This window comes from Saccopteryx leptura, chromosome 1 (genome assembly GCF_036850995.1).
Source record: "Saccopteryx leptura isolate mSacLep1 chromosome 1, mSacLep1_pri_phased_curated, whole genome shotgun sequence".
Classification (NCBI taxonomy): Eukaryota; Metazoa; Chordata; class Mammalia; order Chiroptera; family Emballonuridae; genus Saccopteryx; species Saccopteryx leptura.
The window spans coordinates 26,267,003-26,285,793 of NC_089503.1; the positions used below are offsets into that span (position 1 = coordinate 26,267,003).

At 45.5% G+C, this 18,791-nt stretch overlaps 1 protein-coding gene across 5 annotated transcripts in view; it reads right to left on the bottom strand.

Moving 5' to 3' along the window:
• The window catches only part of PRR5L (proline rich 5 like), a 126,978-nt gene that overhangs the window by 70,399 nt on the left and 37,788 nt on the right, over positions 1–18,791 (bottom strand). For 2 of the 5 annotated variants that reach the window (XM_066363240.1, XM_066363310.1), the window contains exon 1: positions 394–591. The exons of 1 other annotated variant lie outside the window; for it this stretch is intronic. The gene's annotated coding sequence lies outside the window, so the exon portion shown is untranslated. Of the gene's footprint in view, positions 1–278; positions 592–18,791 lie in introns of those variants that run through there. 2 more of the 5 variants (XM_066363251.1, XM_066363282.1) reach the window with 2 other exon arrangements.

An 18,791-nucleotide genomic window follows, 5' to 3' on the forward strand; every position in this document is an offset into this window, starting at 1 on the left:
AGCCCACGTTGGAGCCTGCCCACCCTAAATCGCAGTCGCGGAGCGCGCCTTTGCCCCTCCCCCAGGGCCCTTTATGCCTGGGCAGCGTCCGATCCGAGGACCCTCAGCATTGCCGGGATTCCCCAGCCGGTTGCCCCCAAATGTGACTCTTTCTCCAAGCCCCCTTTTCCCGTGCCCCACCGGACTGTGTCCGGCATACCCCACGATTTTGTTCTCAATCCTGTGCCACTGCTGAGCCAGCGACTCTGCCCTCCGCCCCCGGAGACTTCCCCACTCACCCCCTTAGGGTCCCGGGAGAGAGTCACTTCGACTCGTGCATACCCGCAGCTCGCCTCCTCCCTTGACTGCGCGCCCAGGAAAAAGTTTCCCGTCTTCCCGAGAAAGTTTTCTCACCCGAGAGAAATGAGCCCCTGGGATGGCTCTACCCGCCGCGCTCTGCCCAGCTCTCCCTCCTCGGTCCTCTCCCAGCTCTGCCGGCCGCCGGGTCTCGTCCAGCCTCAAGTCTTATCCAGCGCGAGTCAACAAACCAGGCGGCTGCGGAGCTCCCAGAGCCGGACTGGTGACACGTTTCCCTCCTCTCTCATCTTGCGCCCTCCTCCCCCTCCTCCCCCTCCTCCTCCTCCTCCTCCTCCTCTTCCCCCCCCCCCCCACTTTTCCTGCCCTGTGTTCATCGCTTCAGTTTCTTTCCAAGGGCCCCCACCTCCCTCCATCCCATTCCTCCCCAGCAACAAGCAACAAGTCTCACCGGCTGTGTGTGTGTGTGGGGGGGGGGGGGGGGGGGCTGCACTTACATCCAGTTCGGCAACTTCAGGAAATCCAACTCTTTAACTTGAAAAGCCCGGAAGGATGCAACAGGTCAAGGGAGCTCGGTGCCGAGTTTCCCTCACACATGAAGAGATACCCCCACATCCAGGACAGGACCCCCCCGCTCCCACCACCCCCCAGAACGGGAAACGCTACCGAGAAGAAGCCAAGGGTGATTCTAAGGTTCACTGGAGAACTAGAGCCTGGGACTTTTATGGTTTTAAGGAACAGTTCCCTCGCCCATTCCAGAAGTTGTTTTAAGTGCATTCGTGAAAATACAATTTCAGTTAAGTCTCTCCCTTAGATCTGCAAAACTTTTTTAAAGCTTCTAAATTCTGTTTCCAACCAAAGTTTTTGTGGATTGGACAGTCCTTCAGAGTTTGAAACACAGAAAAACCAACCAATCCTCAAGCTAAAAACAATGTAAAATTATTTTCAAAACTTTTTTTTTTTTTTTGCAGGTGTTAAGAATGTGATGCAGCTGTTTTGGGGACTCACTGGGTTGCATAATTTCACCCTATGGCTGAGCAGGAAATACTTTAAAAATGATGCCTGCTTGCTTACACATCACACTTAGGCTTTGAAACCACAGTGACATTTGCAGAAGAAAAGATGTGTCTTTTTAAAGTCAAAACTGAGAAAAAAAAAAAAAACATGTTTATTTTGACCACTGAGACCTTACAGGTCCTATGTAAGGGTTGCTGGTCAGGGTGTGCTCAAAGGGGCGGGGGAAACTGATGAAACTCTGGGTGTCCCACTTCCCTGTGACATTAGTGAAAGCTAAAACACTCTCAGTACAAGCCCCAGGATGATGGAGAGACTCTAAGTCTTATCCCAGGAATCACAGAAAGGAACTTGGCCCCAGGCACATGCCCAGGAAAGAAAAGCATGAAGGGGCAGTGATCTGGGAGGGGATTTGAGCTACACCCTTGAGCAGCTGTGCCTAGAGCTTGCGAGCAAAAGCTTGGAGCCAGCGGTCCAGGCCTTGTGTACCGCAACCTTCTCTTACTAGCTGCAGGATAAGAGCCAACTGACTTCATTTTGCTGTGCTTCAGTTTGCAACCACGAAAATGGAGACAACTGCAGTAGCGATCGCTTAAGGTTGTTATGAAGATTTGATGCATTTATACAGATAAAGTTCTTACAATCTCTGCTGGGATTAGACAACTATTATTACTATAATTATCCGGCATATCTGAGAGGTGAAAAGGAAGCTATTTCTACAAGGCTCCAGGAAGACTGATTTGGGAACATGGATTCTGTATTGCAAAATCCCTCATCTCTTTAAATCTTTATTTAGTAAGGTTCAGGGTCTCTTTAAAACTGTAGCCACTCCTCTCATTCAACTCTACTTTTCCTTTTTCCATTGCATCTATCACTTGTCACATATTACATAATTTACTTGTTTTTTTTTTTTTTAATGCATTATCTCTCTCCCAACAACTCTTACTTCTAGCCAGCTCAGCTCTGCAAAAACATGGATTTGTTCTGTTCACTGATGTTGCCCCAAAATTCTAGAACAGTGCCTGGCATACCCTGTGCACCCAGTAAATATTATGTCAGTGAAGGGTAAGCAGATTTGTTTAGCAGATTTATGCTGTATGGAGTGCTCATGGTGGGTTGGGCACTGTGCAATTAAAAAAACAACTAAAACATAATCCCAGGCCTATCCTAGGATGAAAGAGGCTCCCTCTGGCAGTCATACACTGCCTGGCAAAGAGAAGGGTCACAATGCATGTGATGCCAGCTGGGGGTGAGGGGTGCCAAATAAGAGTATTCAGGGACTAGAAGAGAGGCGTAAAGAGGTTAAAGTCTCTTCCAACCCTAGAGGTTGCTAAGTGTGTAAACAGAATTTTCTTAAAATAAGAAGTAGCCAATATTTTGGTGTAAATCAGAACTATGACCAAAGGGTGATTAATATATTGTACTTGTCACCACCTAAAATTTTACCAAAATTCTACCTAAATGTCACTTGAACATCGCCCTTTCTTATTAAGAAACAGAATTATTTTTAGGACAAACAGTATACTCTATTTAAACATTCATTTATGAAAGAGGAAATTCTAGGTCATAATTAGACATATCAGGTATATAGCTTACCATGCCAAAGCCTCTGAAATGGAAGTTGGCCCAGTCAAGGTCCCTGATGAAAGGGCAGGCCTTAGGCAGCCCCTTTTAAAACCAAGGGAAAGCACCTGACCCCAATGCAGCCAAAATTTATGACAAACTCCTACATGAAAAAGTTACACTGAGCCAATCAGATTCCATTTCAGAAATGTGACCATACACACAGACACATGCACACACGTGCATGTGCACACACACACACACACACACACACACACACACACACACTGTAGCTAGTATCAAGGACAAAAGCTGAAAGGTCATGACTTTATTCAAATTCTAGACACTAGCAGATTGGCTGACTGAGGTGTATATTCGATGTTTATTGTTTGGTCCCTCCTTGTGTCAACATTTTAAAAAAATAATTGCTTACATGTAAAAATCAGAAAACTTCACGCAAAAATATGGATTTTCAGCTTGCCTTGAAAAATCTGAAACCCGGCGTTGATTGTGCAGCAGGCCCTCCCAGCCACAGGTAGCTGGGACTGAAGCACTTCTCTCCCCTGTAGACAGGGCGTGCAATTTCCAGTTTGCCACAAGCCCGGGCACTCCCTGCTCACTGCTTCTTTTGTTCCCAGCCTGCTCGCCGTGTCCCTGCCACCTGATGCAGCTAAAGAAGGGATGCTGGCAACTATTAGGAGGGGCCAGAGGGATGAGTAAGCAGAAATTGTGCTCTGGGATGGCATGGCTTTATACCATTTTCCTCCCCAGCTGCATAGCAATAAGCTTTTTTAACCGAAATGTGCTCGGACTCACAGAATTCGAACACTACTTGAAGTAACAGAAGCTGTGGGGTGAAAATGGAAGCCGTGGGCATCAAGAACATGAGAATAAGCAGAGGCCTGCCCTACGGGTGCCTTGGGATCCAAACCACCATCCACTTCCTGCTCTTCCACAAGCTGGTTCTGCTTCTCCTTTGTTCCCCTAACAATCCCTGCCCATCACATCCTGGGGGCACATTTCTACCCCCAAAGTCTTATCAGACTGAGTTTGGGAAGGGTTAGGTGCTTGTCCAAAGTTATACACAAACAAGAAAGAACAGAGCAGGGATCCCTCATCCCAATTCAGTGCTCTTGAACTACACTATACTCCCTCTTGGTCTGATTAACTACTTTCATCTCTGAATAATAGTGAAAGTCACGTCCGTTTTACAGAATTACACCATTCAATGCTTTCGAGATCTGTAGAACAGACAAGAAATAAATTTCTGCAGAAGTAAGGTATTCAAAGTCTGAACTCCGGTTTGGATCTCCTTCCATGACACTTCAGTGTCTTATGCCTTGTCCAAAAAACTATTCCAGCGAAGGAAGGACTCATACCCTTCCATAAGTTATCTCCTTATATAGGTGGAAGAACAGAGGCCCCGGAAAGATCCTTTGCCGATGCCTTGTGCAGAGGTTGTGAGGAGTGCAGGTAGGTCCCCTGGGCCTGTGCAGTGTGAAAACACAGATTTTCAGGTCGTCCAAGCTCCAGTCATAAAATAAGTTAATGTAGTTACTCATGAGAAATACTAATCTAGATATAGAACTTGCATAAGCACTCACTATACATCAACAGTATTGCACCATCCATAAAAACGGGAGGACCATTTAAGAAATGAGCTCCGCCTCTGATCTAACACCGGGGTGTAAATTCAGCGACCTTTGGTACTGCAGGAAAACTTAGTGCACGAATGAAATCGTTTCCCTTCCTCCTAGCCCTCTTCTTAAGTTCCACAGTAGAAAAATTGAGAACCTTGAAGTGGTTTTTTTTTTTGGAAAAATTTTGGGTGACAGAAACAAAAATATAGTTTTTCATCCTTTTCTTGATAGCCATGGGGTATTTCCAGGATATTGGTTTTTACACTCTTTTCTGGCTTTGCTATTGGGAAGTATCTGTCACCTACTTTCAAGGGGCTGGTATTTAATTCGATCTGATTGCCTTTTAAGAACGCCTTGAATGAACAAATCTTCAAAGTGAAAAGAATTTTAGCAATCCTACACTAATTCCCCCTGTGTTGTTCAGATTTCTGTTGTTCCTTTCCACAATTCGAAGTCAGTCAGTTGGCTGACAAATATTGACTGGTCGCTTCTTGGTGTGAAGTACGGGGAGTGCCACAGTGAACAACACAAGAGTCTCAACCATCAGGGAGCAGAAGACAACAAACACATGGAGACAAACACATTAAGGAGAGCATTTGAAACTGGTCCAAGCTGTGACCAGGATAATGTAGAACCCTTGGGTTACTGGAGGGAGAAGAAAAGGGCTCTATTTAAAGTCATTGGAGAAGACAGATTTGGAGTTGAGATTTAAATAAAGAACAGAGTCACTCCTTAGGAACAGGAGGTCATTCCAAACAGAATAAATGGCCAGTACAGAGGCCTTGAGTCAAGGAGAAGCATGGTAAGTTAGAGGTGTAAAAGAAGGCCCGAAGGGTTGATGATAGCAAACCGCTGGAAAGGGGAACAAGATGAGATTCAAGAACGAGTTCAGGGTCAGCTCACAGGAGACATGCTAAGTCATGGTAAAAGCATAGTCACGGTGGGAAGAAGTCAAAGGGTTTGGGATAGGAGGTTGTGTGGCTGATTTCTGCATTAGAAAAATCCCTCTGGCCTGACCAGGCGGTGGCACAGTGGATAGAGTGTCGGACTGGGGCGCGAAGTACCCGGGTTCGAGACCCAGAGATCGCCAGCTTGAGCGCGGGCCCATCAGGTTTGAGCAAAAGCTCACCAGCTTGGACCCAAGGTCTGCTGGCTAGAGCAAGGGGACACTGGGTCTGCTGTAGCCCCCCGGTCAAAGCACATATGAGAAATCAATCAATGGACAACTAAGGAACCCCAATGAAGAATTGATATTTCTCATCTCTCTCCCTTTGTGTCTGTCTGTCCCTCACTCTGACTCTCTCTGTCTCAGCCACACACACACACACACACACAAATTCCTCTGGCTAATATGTGGTGGGTGAACTAGAAAACGGGCAGAGATGAGGGCTTGCAGTTCTTTTAAGGAGGTGGCCACAATACACCAAGGAAAAAATGATGATGTTTGGATTAGGTTTGTGGCAACTATATTTGTAAAACATTAGTGAACAAGAGATGATGGAACTGTTTGAAGAACTGGATAACAAGAAAAAGATAGTGGCCATGAGTGATGCTTGGTTTTTTGGTTGTTTGCTTTGTTTGTTTGCTTGCTTGTTTGTTTGTTTATCTGAGTAATGATATGAACAGTGGTGCCATTTACTGAGAAGGAAAGACAGGGAGGAGATTAAAGTTAGGAGAATCAATAGTTCCTCTTTATACTTATGCTAAGTTTGAAATGCCTGATCGAGAGCCAAGGAGAGAAGTCAAGTAGGCATTTGAATGTATGAGATGACATTGAGGGCAGGAGGGATAAATTTCAGACCTCTCAACATAAATACATGTACTGAAAACCAAGGCAGGAGGTGTGATGCCTTGGAGAGCAAATATGGATGGAGAAGAGGTGCCAGAAAGAAGAGAGGAGCTTAGTAAAAGAAAAAGAACCAAGAGAGGAATACAAAGAAGCAAGCTGCTCATGAGACCAGGAAATCCAGGAGAGTGGGGTATGGAAGTCTACAGAAGGTGTTCCAAGAAGGAAGGATTGGTCAAGTATGTCCAATGCTGTCAAAAAATCAAGTAAAATCAGAATTAATTTTTCCTTGGCAAAATGTAGGTCATTGGTGACTTTGATAAAGGTCTTTTCAGTGAAGTGGTGCAGGGGGAAATCTCATCAGAGTGGGCTGAGGAGAGACAGAGATGAAGAAATGGAGACAGTGAATACTAACAACTCTTCCGAGAGTTTCTCCGTGAAGAAAAGCAGAAAAATGGGGCTGTATCTGGAGGGGGGTGCAAGGTCAAGAGAGAGTCTGTTTATTTGATTATCTGATTAATTCTTTTTAACTGGGTGATGAATAATAAGGCATGATTTGAAAGGCTGGTGAAAATTATCCATTACAGAGGGAAATTGATTTATGTACCCTGATCACAGTTTGTAGAAAGAGGAAGGGAATATCTAGATGTTATTTTGAATACATTCTCCAAATGTGGCGCATTTCAACATATTTTTAAGTGCAATATACTGACCTGTTGAAAAATAAATAAATAAATACATAAAAATTGTCCTTGAGACTCTGATAAACAGATGTTAGAGGAAACACTGGAGTAAGATAGTGACACGCACAGGGACGGTTCTCATACCAGGGCTTCTGCATTACACAACTGCAAGGAACACCAGTCACTTAGATTATAGTATAAATAGTGTCTCATGGAGTCGGCAGGCTTGACCTAAAAGGATTCTCTGGGCTAGCTCCTTCACCAACCAACCATTGTGCAGCTCCATCTCCAAACTTTCTCCACCGATGTCAGAATCTGGTTGGATACCTCCAAAGATGCTGACATGTGTTGGCCACTTAATCTCTCAGAAGGCCTCGCATCCAGATGATAGAAGACATTCATGGCAAACCATGTATCCCGGTTTTTATGTCACAATGTAAGATCAGCACATGCTCTGCACCTAAGCCAGGATTGAAGGGAAAACATACCAAAGAAATACTCAAAGTTGTTCCAAAAACACTTTTTTCATTTTTCTCTGTCATTTTGGGAATGTATGCCCAGACCAGACTATACCCCACTCTTTAGTAACCATCACACACCTCAGATTCTGCAACATGGGACAACAGATCATCTTGTGACTGTGACAGGGTCTGACTGGTCCTGGCAAGAGGCAGGTGAGGAGCACCAATCAGACTGCTCTTTTTATTTTATTTTATTTTTTTAGATTTTTTAAAATTATCTTTATTTTTATTCATTTTTTAGAGAGGAGAGAGAAAGAGAGAGAGAGAGAGAGAGAGAGAGAAAGAGAAGGGGGGAGGAACAGGAAGCATCAACTCCCATATGTGCCTTGACCAGACAAGTGCAGGGTTTTTATTTTTAATGATTTTTTTTTTTTTTTTGTATTTTTCTGAAGCTGGAAATGGGGAGAGACAGTCAGACAGACTCCCGCATGCGCCCGACCAGGATCCACCCGGCACGCCCACCAGGGGCGACGCTCTGCCCACCAGGGAGCGATGCTCTGCCCCTCCGGGGCATCACTCTGCCCAACCAGAGCCACTCTAGCGCCTGGGGCAGAGGCCAAGGAGCCATCCCCAGCACCTGGGCTATCTTTGCTCCAATGGAGCCTTGGCTGCGGGAGGGGAAGAGAGAGACAGAGAGGAAGGAGGGGGTGGGGGTGGAGAAGCAAATGGGCATTTCTCCTGTGTGCCCTGAACGGGAATCGAACCCAGGTCCCCCGCACGCCAGGCCGACGCTCTACCGCTGAGCCAACCGGCCAGGGCCAAGTGCAGGGTTTTGAACCAGCGACCTCAGATTTCCAGGTCGACACTTTATCCACTGCGCCACCACAGGTCAGGCAAGACTACTCTTTTTAAACTGAAACTAAGGGACCTAGTTACTATGTAAGTTGGCCAGTCTCCTGGTTCCATACTGCCCCCAGCAGGAGCTGGCTCAGGGTACTCCTGGCTTCCTGGCAACACTCGTACCACTCTCTGCCTTCGACACAAGAAGCCCAGACTCAAGGTTACCCTTCATCCTCCAGACTGCCATCACCATGTGGCCTTTTTTATTCCCACTTTTTATTTGTCTCCCAGCCCTTCCCCATTCTCCAAAACCTTCTGCTGTATGCTCTGCAACTCACAGTGCAGCAGCGGCAGAATCCCTTATAGCTTCACTTCTTTTCCCTGCACATTTTGTTAGCCTTTCTGCCCTAACTCAACGGTTCTCACACATTTTGCACTCAGGATACTCTTAAAAATTATCAGAGGCCCCTAAGAGCTTTTGTTTGTGCAGATTATCAATACTACTTGAGCTTGAAAGTAAACATTCAAATCAATTTATTAATTTTAAAATAACTAATAAAACTATCACATATTTTATGAAAAATGACTGTCTTTTTCTAAGTCATGAAGAATGGCATTGTTTTACATTTCTGAAAATCTCTCTAACCTCTGCCTGAATTAGAAGACAGCTGGATTCTCCTCTCTACTTCTCTCTCCAATCTGTTGTGTTATCGCATATCATGTCACCTCTGGAAAATTCCACCCATGTATTTGTGAGAGAATGAGAGTGAAAGGCAAATTATATCTTAGTATTACCATGAAAATAATTTGGGATTTGTGGGTCTCTGACAGGTGTCAGAGACTCCCTGGGGTTCCCAAACCACACTTTGAGGACCGCTGTTCTATGAGAACCCTGGCTTTCACCTGATGGACTGCTTCCCTACTCCAATCATGTCAGATGGTAGTAGTTTCTCTCCAATATTCCTGTATCACTGGACTGTGAGGAAGAGGGGTTGTGTCCCTTGCTGCCTGTGCCACTTCAAGACCACAGTTCCTCCCTTCAGAGTCCCATTAATCCATCAGACTGTCTCTTGGGTTCTCTCCTTCTATCCTTGAAGCTTGAACACCTGGTTCATGGTCGGTCTCTTAGCTACCGCTGCTGTCATAATTCTTGGTGATTTTAATATCCATAGAAAGACTCCTATTCAATATCTTGCATCTTAGTTCCTTGACAGCTGTCCCAGTGACCTTGTCTTCCACTCTCACCGTGGTTTTTTCCACTCTCTAACTTTCCAGTTCACTCCTTCCAGTACCTGGACTCCCATAATACTTCAATTCCCTGAGATATACCGTCATTTTATGGCCTCTCATTCCCTTCACATGCTCACTTCTCCTTTCACCCAGATTAGATTCTATTATAATATTAACTTCCTTGCATACATCCTGGACTCCCTTGCCCCTTTCTCACTTTCCTGTATTTGCTTTGCCAAGTCAAAGTTGTTCAGTCTGACCCTCCTCTTACTCCGTACCTGCATCAGTATACACACAGCTGGAGAAACACACATAAGCACGCTGCTCTTCACTCATATCAGATAAATGCCCCTGGTCCCTTCAATCGCCCACTGTCTCCCACATCCCAACATTGTCTCCCACATCCTCACCCTCACCTGAGAACCTTCCTTCCTTCTTCTGTGTCTAATAATACTTTCTATAATTGTTACAGACTGAATGTTGGTGTTCCCTTCCCCCAAGGCATATGTTGAACCCTTAGTCCCCAGTGGGATGGCATTTGGAGGTGAAAACTTTGGGAGGCAATTAGGGCTAGATGAGGCCATGAGAATGGGACCCTCAGGATGGGATTAGTGCCCCTTTAAAAAGAGAAAGAGACACAAGATCTCTCCCTCTCTCTCTCCACCAAGGAAAGGCATGTTTACACATAGCAAGAAAGTGGCATCTGCAACTCATGAAGAGGGCCCTCACCAAGAGTTCAATCTGCCTGTACCTTGGTCTTGGACTTCCCAGCCTCCCCAACTGTGAGAAAATTGATGCCTGTTGTTGAAGCCTCCCATCTACGGTATTTGTTACAGCAACCTGAGCCAAGACATGTAGACTAGCGCTGCTGTGTGCACCCGCTCGCTAGACTCTGTAGCTCTTTTCTGCCCCCCTCCTGCTGCCGGGGGTGAACTACATACAAGTGCCGAGTCTGGGGCTACACCCTCCACGGGGTCCCTGAAGAGAAGATATGTTTCTTTTCTTTGTCTTTCTCTGAAACTCTCCAATCAGGCTTTCAACCTCTCCATTCTGCTGAAATGTCTTGTCAGTGTCACCTATGAGCTCCATGTCACAGAGGAACTCAACAAAATCTTGTTGAAGGAATGAATGAATGGATTTCAGATGGTGAAGATCTCACAACAGAAAAGTTACAGAGGTTTGTGCCTGTGTACGCACAGACACACACACACACACACACACAGAGAGATGGAGGAGGAGGAGGAGGAGAAAGAGAGACCTTTTCCCGACCCCAGGGGTTATGAAGTCCCGCTTGGCCTTATTTCTGTGAGAGGCCTCTTGTATTTGAGATAGTGGGGTACAGGGTACAGGATACGGGTGAGGCTGTCCTTTGCACCGCAGGTATCTTGACAGCAACTGCAGCCTCTGGGAAATTCCACTCTATATTCGTGAGAGAATGAGAGTGAAAGGCAACTCATATCTCAGAATTACCGTGAAAACAATTTTGGATTTGTGGGTCTCTGACAGGTTTCATCCCTTCTCATAAAAGTCAAGAAATATTTCCTTGTGGGGAAGAAGTCTAAATTTTATAGTTTAGACCTAGTGTACTATTTGAGCAGTCCCTTAAGCCATCAGTCTCGGTTGCAGACACAACCTGCTGTTCAGGGGCTTTATGAGGTCTAAATGAGATTGTTGAGAGTTGTGTGGCATACTTGGCACAGTGCTTGGCATACTACTTTCTTAAAAAGTGGCAATAGAAAAGTAAAGAGCATCATATTCAAAATAAGAGATCTTTGTGTGTTTATTGTCTATAATGCTTCTTTCTCTAGATAACAGATCTGATTCCTTTACGGTAAAGCACGGTATTTCTGCTCAATTCCCAATTGGATTCACATATGTTTTAGCTTTTCTCTATACTCTAATATTTATTGTATTATGCAATACAAATATACAAAAGTATTTGTATTCAAAAATACTGTTGAATATAAAGAAGACTTTAATAAATGGTCCAAGAATATGGAAATAAAATGGTAATTATAAAAGCAAAAACATGACATTTACACTCTCTCTCTCCACTTCAAAAAGAGATAGAATAAAAATAAGGAGCATAATCAAATAAATATGATGCCATCAAGCAGATATCTGCATTAGATGTATACAAAGGCAAATGGAATAAGCAATAATGTGTTTATGCTTGTTTATTCCTTTTGGTTGGGGGGGGGGAGTGGAGAGTTCAGGAGAGGGAAGAGGAAAAAAAAAGGAGAAAGAAAGGGAAAGATGGACAGTTTGCAGCCACGAAAGAGTTCTGGTCTGGATAGTTCATTCAGTGGTCGGCAAACTCATTAGTCTACAGAGCCAAATATCAACAGTACAATGATTGAAGTTTTTTTTGAGAGCCAAATTTTTTAAGCTTAAACTATATAGGTAGGTACATTCTTTATCGTGGTAGCGCCCACATGCGGTATTTTGTGGAAGAGCCACATTCAAGGGGCTAAAGAGTCGCATGTGGCTCGTGAGCCGCAGTTTGCCAACCACTCTAGGCGATGGTCAAGAAGTCAGATGAAAAATCCCCTGAGGCCACCTGGGCCCCTTTGCAGAGTCATAGCCCACCAAACAACACTCTAACCACCAACCCAGTCTTTCAGGTACCCTGATACCCCTCCCCCAAGGTCCATCCCAGGTACAGTGCGCTTTTCAGGATTGACTCATGAGGACTAAATTCTCCAGAGACTGGTGTATACACTAAGGTATTAATATATAATCAATAATATTGGTCTCTGGGACACTGCTTAGAAACACATTTATAAATTATCCTCTTGGGAGAAAGAGTCAGCATTGGTAGGACATTTGTTTTTCATTTTAATCTAAGTCTTCCTTTGCAAGATGGAATTCCCATTATATTATACCCTAAGCATTGCATATGTCTCACTCTTTCTTCCTCCCTCCCTCCCTTCTTCTCTCTCTCTCTCATACACACACAGATGTGTACTCTATAATAACAATTACAGCTGACATTACTGCAAACTGCAGACGTACAGAGTACTGACACCATGGCAGAGGCTTTGCAAGCAGTATCCCACTCCTCAGACAACACTATGCCACACACACTGTTATTATCCCCATTTTACAGATGAAGAAATTGAGGCTGAAATAAATGGTTTAGTCCTTTCCCAAGGTCACCCAGCTCTTCAGAGGTAGCGATAACCACAAATTACAAGGTTTTATTTCCCATTGTAAGTTCTTCCCGACTTTAAGTCATCTTGACCTCCAAATTTAGGAGGAGGAAGTTGCTGAGCTGTTTAGGGAAGATAAATACCCTCATCCGAACCACCAGCTGTAGGAGGCTTCCTGCTGGATGTGGGAAATGGGGAGAGTTCTGCAGTGGCAGAAAGTGGGCAGAGTAAAGATGCCCTGTCTCTGGCCGTGTCTGAGGGTCCCCCCAGTCGGGTAGGCCAAGTCAGCGTGTAGATGGCAGCCCTCCACAAAGAATTCTCTGGGCCTTGGACGGTTGGCTCAGCGGTAGAGCGTCGGCCTGGCGTGCGGGGGACCCGGGTTCGATTCCCGACCAGGGCACATAGGAGAAGCGCCCATTTGCTTCTCCACCCCTCCCCCTCCTTCCTCTCTGTCTCTCTCTTCCCCTCCCGCAGCCAAGGCTCCATTGGAGCAAAGATGGCCCGGGCGCTGAGGATGGCTCCTTGGCCTCTGCCCCAGGCGCTAGAGTGGCTCTGGTCGCGGCAGAGCGACGCCCCGGAGGGGCAGAGCATCACCCCCTGGTGGGCAGAGCGTCGCCCCTGGTGGGCGTGCCGGGTGGATCCCGGTCGGGCGCATGCGGGAGTCTGTCTGACTGTCTCTCCCCGTTTCCAGCTTCAGAAAAATAAAAAAAATAAAATAAAAAGAATTCTCTGTTCATTCTCCACTAACTGGGGCAGGTCTGGTCCAACAAGAGCACAGGCCAGCCCCTCACTCAACACCCATTTCACTGCTTATACATATGATACTCATGTTCCCAGAGCTTGGGTGTTTCAACATGGCTTTCATCAATGTGGTCTAGCTTAGATCTCCTGGATGGACGTTTCTAAAATCATTCTCTGAGCAAGGATAATACCACAGGATGTGGCTAGTGCTACTGGACAAAGGTTCCTTAGTCAAATAATTTTTTGGAAATACGCATACAATAGCATAATATGCATGAGTGTATTAAGAACTTGGTGGTGGTCTGCAGAAAAGCAACATTGAATAATTTAATTTCTTTCCATGAAATGCTATTAACAGTTTAGATCTAGTGTTCCACAGACTGCAATCGGGGAATGCTGTCCTCAACAGAATTGCATGTTGGCCAAATTTGTTTTGAAAAGGGCCCAGGACTAAATAAGATCAAGGGGAAATCTTAATTGAGTCTACTCGGTAGACTGTGCTTTCTACTTTTTAATTTCTTGGATGACTAATTTACTGATAATATCCTAAATTTACTTGGGGGGAAAATATATATCTATATCCCTGCTCATGTTCCACTGCAGAAACAAAATGAGTAACCTCGAACAATTACTTCCCCTGACCTGCCCGCGTACCTCACTGGGGCTGGAGAAAGGACTAAGAACCAGCCACGAGAAGCGATGATGAAACCGACTATAGACGTACGTGATCTGAGGACTTCTGACAGTACATGAGCAGGGCGCACTGGGTCCCAGGTCCCAGGCTGGGCCCCCAGCAGATGGTGACTCCTCTATGCTTTACAGCGTGCCTGAGATGTCTTACTGACCTGTCCCTTAGGGGTAGACCCAGAACCTGGCAATGTGCCTCCCCTGAGTAGACACTCAATAAATCTCTATTAAAGGAAGGAAGGGTGGCAGGAAGGAAACAAATGGAGGTTTAGAGATGGTAACTTGCCCAACATCACACCTCCAGCAAGCAGGAGAGCCAGGACTCACAGGCAGAATGGTTGAGCTCTTTCCTGCCTTGCCAAGCTGCCACGCTTTCTGTTAACTAGCACACAGCCAGCCTCCAGGAGCCGGACTGAGGCTCTGGCCACATGTGCTGAGTACGCTGGCGTTGGCATTATCGTAACTGGTACTTCCTCTGCTCCAGGCACTGCGCTGAGAAGTTGACACAGCTCATTCCCCATGACCACACTAAGAGATAGGTACAATCGTAACCCCATCTCACAGATAAGGAAACTAAAGACCAGAGAGATTAGCAGACAACCTCCAATTGACTCGTGGAGTTGGCATTTGAACTGAGGCCTTCGGACCCCAAGTTTCCTGCTCTTAAGCCATTTTGCTAAATCTATTCCTTCTGTCCAATAACAGACATCCTGAGAGGAGAAGACAGAAGCACGTACCACTTGCAGCTGGGTACTATATTTATTTCTATCAGTTTAACCTTTAAAAGTGTTTACATAATTCTAAGCACATCACAAATATCAACTAATGTAATTCTCATAATACCACAAAACACAACAAACAGTATGAGATTGGTTGTATTATTATTTCCATTTCATAGATGAGAAAACTGAGGCACAGTGAGTTAGGTAATCTGCCCCAAAGTCACACAGAATGGGGCAGAGCAGAATTCAAATCTAAGCACTCTGGCTCCCGAGTCCTCAGGCTTAACCACCAGAGATTGTTGCCTGATAAGAACTAGGAGGCACCTCATTCGACAGGGAGGTGCTCTCCCCAGACCTGTGGTTCAAATGGTCTCTAAGAGGCATGCAGAGCCCCAGGCAGTCAGTCTTGGAAGTTAAAAGGGGCCGGGGGAGCTTGAATGACTTAATCACTCTTCAATTTAGATTTCCTGGCTGAACGGGTTCCTGTTCTTCCTACTTGAACTTAATAGCCAATTGTTTGTTTGCATTCTTGTGGGAGGGGTGGGCCGTTCTCCTTGGGGCCCGCTGTTTCCAGAAGAGTAAGCTCTCAGCCAGCCTCCGGCAGGTAAAGAGGGCCCGATTCCTTTGTCAAGCCAGCTGGCAGAGCTAGGTCAGCTCTTGCTTACTGCGCTGGGCCCCTTCCGCCCCTCTGTGCAGGAAACCCGCTGTGGGGTCAGTGCGCAGCGCTTCCGCGCCTCTGACAGAGGGGGCAGGAGGAAGGAAAGGAGGAAAGAAAAGACACGAGTCGGGGTTTTGTTAGGAGGAGGGGCAGAACGTCCTCTAAGGAAGCGGTGAGAGCGGCAACCACAGCATCTATAGAAATGACGTTGAACCATTAACACCTTGTCCGGTTTAGCAGAGTGTCTGCCTGCCCCCAGCTGCTCTGGAAGGACAGGGGCTCCGAGACCCGGAGGGATCACTGTTGTCCTGGCAGCCGCTCAATGGATACATGTCAAATAACTCGTGACGTGAATATAAGGGAACAGCGCCTGAAAGAAGTGGGCTTTATTTTTCTCTGGTCCATAAATGTTTGCCTCTCTTTCTGTTTCCCATGTGACTACAGGGATGTGTGACCGAAGTCGTGACTCATTCCCGGTCACCCTTTCTTTCCTCCACTTCTCCCTAGGCCAGATGAGCTGCTTACACGTAGGCTGACGGTACAGGCTATGGAACCAGGTTTGAGCGCTGGTCCACCAACGCACCAGCGTGAACTCCGGCAGGAGACTTAACCTCTCTGGGCCTGGAGCGCCCTGTTCTCTAGTCCCCCTTATAGACACCCACTTCCCCTCCAGGAGCCAGGAGCGGGTCAGGAGGGTCCTTCCCCTCCATCGCAGGCGGGCTGCCCTAGTACTTGGCACTCCTTCCCCTGAAGCGTTTGCCTCTCTGTTTCCGCTCACAGATTATGAAATCAGTGACTCCACATTATTGATCTCTGAATCCCAGGCAATGCCTGGGCTATAACAAGAGGCTCCTTAAAATGTCTTATGGAAGAAAAGGAGAAAAGTGGGAATGAAGAAGAAAAGACACAGAGGAGGGGAGGGCAGACAAAATTAATTTCCCTTTTAAAACAGTAAGCATGGTTGGGAAAATGCTAGAAAGCCCCTCCCGACACCCACCCACATGTCTTATTCTGCCTGCCCAGTGTCTAAATCAGGGGTCCCCAAACTACGGCCCGCGGGCCGCATGCGGCCCCCTGAGGCCATTTATCTGGCCCCCACCGCACTTCCAGAAGAGGCACCTCTTTCATTGGTGGTCAGTGAGAGGAGCATAGTTCCCATTGAAATACTGGTCAGTTTGTTGATTTAAATTTACTTGTTCTTTATTTTAAATATTGTATTTGTCCCCGTTTTGTTTTCTTACTTTAAAATAAGATATGTGCAGTGTGCATAAGGATTTGTTCATAGTTTTTTTTATAGTCCGGCCCTCCAACGGTCTGAGGGACAGTGAACTGGCCCCCTGTGTAAAAAGTTTGGGGACCCCTGGTCTAAATCGTCCTCCTCCTTAGGAGATCTGTTCCTTGTAGCAAAGAAACTGTCTCCAGGATCTCCTTGTTTTGTTTTGTTGTTTTTTCCCCCAAAGGTAATGTGTCAACCTATCATCAACAAACACCTTAGCATTTAAGATGGATTTTCAAAAGGCAAGTGGGGAGAAAGCAAATTGGTGCTAAAATTAGAGGAAAGGGGCCCCTAAAAGGGAAGGAAGGGATCAGTGACTTCAAAAAAATGTCAACCTCAGTGAGTCAGTCATGAAAACGAGAACAGGCCATTCCAGTCCCCACTGTGCCCTGCCCTGCCCACCCCGTCCTCCCTGGCGAACATCACTCAGAGAAAGCTCTCTTCGCAGGCTCCAGCTGGTGCCCCCCCAAATCTCTAGTGTCTGCTTCAGTGCTGACCCGATATATTTTCTTTCTCTCTTTCCTTTTTTCCTTTTAAGCTATGTACCCCTTCATTCCTACTTCAGCGCTGTGGATTTGGATGTGATAAGGGAAAACACTCTCTCATTTGCTAACATTCCTGATGTGCCAGGGACCTCTCGGGTCACGTTGTCCAATTCTCTGCTGCCTGCTGAAATCCTCTCCAGCACTTTCTTCGGAAGTGGACAGCTGGCATCACCCGGAACCTTTGGAGGGAAGAGGTGTGCGCTGCCTCTGGAAACAGCCACTGCATTTTAGAAAGCGCCAATGGCTAGCTATAACCCCCAATCTGCCACTCTGCAACTTCAACGAAGCAGAAAAACAAGTAGAACCAAGTGAATTGTGTTAGAAGGCACTTGGGGAATTCCTGCAGAAGTTCGAGGGTAAGGAAACGATTATGTCTTTGCCTGTTTGTTTGTTTGTTTGTTTGTTTGTTTTTATAGGCATATCTTTATCTACATAAATTAACAAGTATGCTGATTAATTGTTTGCATCACCGGGGCTAAAGGGTGCCCAGATAGCTGATAACACATTATTGCTGGGTGTATCTGTGAGGGGGTTTCTGGAAGAGATTAGCATTTGAACTGGGACCCTGAGTAAAAGACATTGCCTTCACCATTGAGAGTGGGCAGCATCCAGTCCATTGAGGGTATGAATAGAACAAGAAAACAGGAAGGACACATTTGCTCTCTGCCTAAGCTGAGACAACCAGCCGTCTTTTCCTGCCCTTGGACATGGTGCTCCAGGATCTCAGACCTTACGAATGAAACTGAATTACACCACTGGCTTCCTGGATCTCCTGCTGGTGGATGGCAGATCATGGGACTTCACAGCCTCCCTAATCACATGAGCTGATGCCTATAATAAATCTCCATCTCTGTTCATATCCTAATGGTTCTATTTCTGTGGCTAACCCTGACTAATACAACAAGTATTAACAACCAAACTGTATCTTTTGATCCCACTCTTCAACAGTTTTTTTCTAGTAGAAATAGTAAATATCTATGGAACTACGGCTCTCAAACTTTAAATTTTATTTTTATTGTTTTTTAGAAAGAGAGAGTAACATCAATTTGTTGTTTCATTATTCGTGCTGCCATTGGTTGATTCAAACTTTTTGAACTCAGTACTCCTTTAGACTCTTAAAATTTATTGGTGACCCAAAAATCCTTCAGTTTTTGTGAATTTATTCATATTTAATATATTAAAAAGTGAAACTGAGAAAATTTTAAATTATTAATTCATTTAATAACAATTTTAAGAACACAAATAATATGTTTTTGTGAAAAACTGACTATATTTTCCAAAAGCAAAATATATGCAGTGAGAAGAGTGGCATCCTGTTTTAGGTTTGGAAATCTCTCTGATGCCCAGTTGAAGAGAAAACAGCTGGGCATTTGATCCATGGCAGTATCAACGTCATGTCGCCTCTGGAAGATTCTACTGTGTACTGTGTATGATAAGACCGGAAAAAGCAAATTATATATCATTATTGTGTATTATTATTATTAGAATAGTTTTGAGCT